This window comes from Erinaceus europaeus, chromosome X (assembly GCF_950295315.1).
Source record: "Erinaceus europaeus chromosome X, mEriEur2.1, whole genome shotgun sequence".
Lineage (NCBI taxonomy): Eukaryota > Metazoa > Chordata > Mammalia > Eulipotyphla > Erinaceidae > Erinaceus > Erinaceus europaeus.
In genome coordinates, this window is record NC_080185.1 from 34020864 (window position 1) to 34026760 (window position 5897).

The window sequence follows — 5897 nt, forward strand, 5'->3', positions numbered from 1 at the left end:
AAATGAAATAGACCAACTTTTTGAAAGACACCAACCACCCAAACTCACATGTGGAGAGATTAATAACTGAGAATAGCCCTGTATCTAGCAAATACAGTGAATTATTGCTGAATATCTACCATACAATAAAGCACCCAATTCAACTGGCTTTGTTGGTTAATTTGATAACGTATTTAAGAAAAAAAAAGTTACAGGGAACCGGACTGTTGCGCAGCAGGTTAAGCGCACGTAGTGCAAAGTGCAAGGACCCACATAAGGATTCAGGTTCCAGTCCCTAGATCCCCATATGCAAGGGAGTCGCTTCACAGGTGGTGAAGCAGGTCTGCAGGTGTTTATCTTTCTCTCCTCCTCTCTATCTTCCCTTCCTCTCTCCATTTCTCTCTGTCCTATCCAACATCGACGACATCAACAAAAATAATAACTAGAACAATGAAAACAACAAGGGCAACAAAAGGGAATAAATAAATAAGCAAATAAATAAAAAAACAAAAAATAAAAATATAACATAATATCTTTCAGAAAATAGAAGCAACAGGAATTCTGTTCAACTCATTGCTCTTAAGGTCAAGATTATTCCATTCCAAAATCTTATTAAAAAGCTGCTAAAAGGGCCAGGCAGTCGCACACCTGGTTAAGTGCACCCATTACAGTGTGCAAGGACCTGGGTTCAAGTCCCTGACTCCACTTGCAGTGGGAAAGCTTCACAAGTGGTGAAACAGGGCTTCGGGTTTCTCTCTGTCTCTCTTCCTCTCTATCTCTCCCTCTAACCTCTCAATGTCTCTCTGTCTCTATCCAATAATAAATAAATAAAATATTTTTTAAAAGCTGCAACAAATAATATCTGGGGACCAACATTTTTCATGGATATCGAAGCAAATATTCTCGAGAAAATATCAGCAAATTGAATATCTAAAAAGTATACTCCAGGGGGTTCCTGGAAGATGGCGGAATGAAAAGCTGCTAGTGGCTTGAGCTCTGACCACATCTTTTGGAAACGGTAGAATTTTCTGCCTTTAGTAGGCCAGTCAATAAGGGGTCCTAGCGGTCACACCAAGGAGATGACTATAACTTAATTTTGGTTAAGAAATACAGTAGAAAAAAAGGGGGGAAATATTTTTTTCTGATTAATTATAAAGCACACCTCCTCCCCCTCTCCACCCCCCATAACCAGTCCCTGGGGACCAGCCCCCAGCAGGCCCCCCTGATGAGCCTCTTTCTTTATTTACCAAATTCCTGTCCCACCAGGGAGTATCATTCATTCTAAGTCTATACCCTTCTGAAACCTCTGGTCTTTTTTTCTTTCTAAGTAGCCAAACCCCCCACCTCACCCCACATAGCTAATTAAATAATTAAAAATAAATAAATAAATAATTCCTTTCTCCGCTCTTTTATGACTGTTCTTTTTCTTATCTTTTTCTTTTTTCTCTCTTTTTTTCCTTTTTCTCATTCTTGTCATCCTTTCTTCCTTAATCCTACAGCTTCCAAAGCCACAGGCCCCAGCCCCCACACGACCAAACAGTGTGCTTTTTTGAATTCACTGATACACATTTGGGAATTATTTCGGGGAAGAATTCTGACTCAGTGTGGACTCTCACTGCAAGTGTCTCTGCTGAACTTCCCTTGCTCCTTTAGCCACCCCTAGAATATACAGTGGATAGTAGATTTGCATAACTGTCTATTTCAGCCATCCTTGTCTAGTCCTGAGGTTTTTTTTTCTTTTCACTGCTCTTTAATTACAGATCTTTTTCTTATCTTTTCTCTTTTCTCTCACTTGTCACTTTTTTCTTTCTTTTTTTTTTTATCTTGTCATAAACTCCTCCTTCCTGCTTCTTTGCCTTTCTGAATTTGTAAATTATTATGGGGAAGAAATCTGACTCAGAGTGGACTCTCTATGTGTGTATCTCTGCTCTACTTCCCTTTTCCCTCTTGTTACCCCTAGAATATACAGTGGATAGTAGATTTGCATAACTGTCTATTCTTGCTATCCCTTCTTTCTTTTCTCTTTCTTCTTCACTGGGATTTGGTTACTATTTTTTCACGGGCTGGAGAAATTGTTTGGCTAATAGGTAGTGATTAAACTGCTTCAATACTTGCTTCAGTTGCTACTGTAATTCCTGAGGTTGGTGAGTGCAATTGTCATAAAGGTATTTAATACAATGTTGCTTGTGCTCAAGACACAACAACTGAGGAAAAACAGAGCATAAAAAAACACATAAATAAAAAAATAGGTAGATCAAAAACAAATAAAACTGCTACTCCAATGAATGAAGGCAAGAGCCCAGAAGAAACTACAAATGATCGAGAAGTAACCATAGAGAAGAAAAGTATGCAAGCAATAATAAACGTATTAATCACAGAAATGAAAACAACGTTGGAGGAAAGGAATGGCAGTATTAGAGAAACAACAGTTGAGACCCCCAAGGAAAATACTGATTATCTTGAGGCAATTAGAGAACTGAAAGCTGAAATAGCTGTAATGAAGAAAGAAGCTGAGGCAAGGGAAAGCAGACTAACAGAAGCAGAAAACAGAATTAGTCAGACAGAGGATGAGTTAGAGAAAACTAAGAAAGAGGTGAAAGAGCTTAAAAAGAGACTGAGAGACACTGAAAACAACAACAGAGACATAGAGGATGATCTCAAAAGAAGTAACATTCACATAATTGGCCTGCCAGAGGAAGAAAGAGAGGAAGGGGAAGCAAATATTCTAGAGAAAATAATAGAAGAAAATTTCACAGACCTGAATAACAGAAAGGACATCAAGATTCAAGAGGCCCAGAGAGTACCAAACAGAATCAACCCAGACTTGAAGACACCAAGACACATCATAGTCACAATGAGAAGAAGTAAGAATAAAGAAAGGATCCTAAAGGCTGCAAGAGAGAAACAAAAAGTCACATAAAAGGGAAAACCCATAGTATTATCTGCAGATTTCTCCACTCAAACTCTAAAAGCTAGAAGAGAATGGCAAGATATCTATCAAGCCCTGAATGAAAAAGGGTTTCAACCAAGGATAATATATCCTGCTAGACTTTCATTCAAACAAGATGGAGGGATCAAAATCTTCTTAGACTAACAACAGTTAAAGGAGGCAACCATCACCAAACCGGCCCTGAAAGAGGTTCTAAAAGACCTCTTATAAACAAGAACATCACTATAATACTGGCAATATATCAGGGCAAACAAAAAAATTTTTTTGAACAATGGCACTACATACATTAAATCCATAATATCAATAAACATCAATGGCTTAAACTCACCCATCAAAAGGCACAGAGTTGGGGGATGGATCAGAAAACATAATCCAACCATATGCTGCTTGCAAGAATTCCATCTGTCACAATAAGATAAACACAGACTTAAAGTGAAAGGATGAAAAACTGTCATACAGTCCAACAGACCACAAAAAAGGGCAGGAACAGCCATTCTCATCTTGGACACAATAGATTTTAAATTAAATAAAGTAATAAAAGATAGGCAAGGACATTACATAATGATTAGAGGATCAATCAGCCAAGGAGACTTAACAATCATTAACATCTATGCACCCAATGAGGGATCATCCAAATACGTCAAGCACTTACTGAAAGAATTTCAAAAATACATCAATAGTAATACAATAATAGTGGTAGACTTCAATAACCGACTCTCACACTTAGAAAGATCAACAAAGCAGAGAACCAACAAAGATACAGGAGAATTGAATGAAGAGATTGACAGACTAGACCTCTTGGACATTTTCAGAGTCCTTCACCCCAAAAAACTGGAATAAACCTTCTTTTCAAATCCACATAACACATACTTAAGCATAGACCACATGTTAGGTCACAAAGACAACATCAATAAATTCAAGAACATTGAAATCATCCCAAGTATCTTCTCAGACCACAGTGGAGTAAAACTAACATTTAACAACAAACAGAAAATTATTAAAAGTCACAGAATTTGGAAATTAAACAACATACTTCTTAAGAACCACTGGGTCAGAGATTCACTCAAGCAGGAAATTCAAATGTTCCTGGAAACTAATGAAAATGAAGACACAACCTATCAAAATATTTCAGACACAGCTAAAGCAGTAATGAGAGGGAAACTTATAGCCATAAATCACATATTAAACAACAAAAGAAGCTCAAATGAACGACTTTACTGCACACCTCAAGGACTTAGAGGAAGAGGAACAAAGGAACCCTAAAGCAACCAGAAGGAAAGAAATCACTAAAGTTAGAGCAGAAATAAACAACATCGGAAATAAATAACCATATAAAAGATCAATGAAGCCAAATATCTGTTCTTTGAAAGATTAAACAAAATTGACAAACCCCTAGCCAGACTTACCAAACAAAAAAGAGAGAAGACTCAAATTAATAAAATTGTAATCAATGGAGGAGATATCACAACTGACACCACAGAAATCCAGAGAATCCTGCAAAACTTCTATAAAGAACTATACGCCACCAAGCTAGAGAATCTGGAAGAAGTGAAACAATTTCTAGAAGCATATGCCTTCCAAAATTGAACCAAGAAGAACTAAAAAATCTAAATTCACCAATCACAGACAAAGAAATTGAGACCGTTATTAAGAACCTCCCCAAAAACAAAAGTCCTGGACCAGATGGCTTCACAAATGAATTCTACAAAACTTTCAGGAAACAGTTAGTACCCATACTTCTTAAGCTTTTCCATAAGATTGAAGAAACAGGAATACTCACTTCCACCTTCTATGAAGCCAACATCAACCTGATACCAAAAGCTGATAGGGACAGAACAAAAAAGGAAAACTACAGACCAATATCTCTGATGAACATAGATGACAAAATATTAAACAAGATCTTGGCCAACCAGATACAGCAACATATCAAAAAGATTGTTCAACATCCACAAGTCAATCAATGTCATTCACCACATCAATAAAAGCAAAGCCAAAAACCACATGATTATCGCAATAGATGCAGAGAAAGCCTTTGACAAAATCCAACACCTATTCATGCTCAAAACTCTACAAAAAATGGGAATGGACGGGAAATTCCTCAAGATAGTGGAGTCTATATATAGCAAACTTACAGCCAACATCATACTCAATGGACAGAAGCTAAAAGCATTCCCCCTCAGAATGGGGAATAGACAGGGCTGTCCACTGTCACCGTTACTCTTCAATATAGTATTGGAAGTTCTTGCCACAGCAATCAGGCAAGAGAAAGAAATTAAAGGAATACAGATTGGAAGGAAAGAAGTCAAGCTCTCAGTATTTGCAGATGATATGATAGTATACATAGAAAAACCTAAAGAATCCAGCAGATAACTACTGGAAATTATTAGGCAATATAGCAGGGTATCAGGCTACAAAATCAAAGTACAAAAATCAGTGGCATTTCTTTATGCAAACACGAAATCTGAAGAAGAAGACATCCAGAAATCACTCCCATTTATTGCTTCAGCAAAATCAATCAAATACCTAGGAATAAAGTTGACTAAAGAAGTGAAAGACTTATATACTGAAAACTATGAGTCACTACTCAAGTAAAGAGAAACTGATACCAAGAAATGGAAAGATATCCCATGATCATGGATTGGAAAAATAAATATCATCAAAATGAATATTCTCCCCAGAGCCATATACAAATTTATTGCAATACCCATCAAAGTTCCACCAAGCTTCTTTAAGAGAATAGAACAAACACTACAATCATTTATCTGGAACCTGAAAACACCTAGAATTGCCAAAACCATCTTAAGGAAAAGAAACAGAAATGGAGGCATCACACTCCCAGACCTTAAACAATATTATAAAGCCATCATCATCAAAACAGCATGGTACTGGAACAAAAATAGGCACACAGACCAGTGGAACAGAATTGAAAGCCCAGAAATAAATCCGCACACCTATGGACAGCTAATAT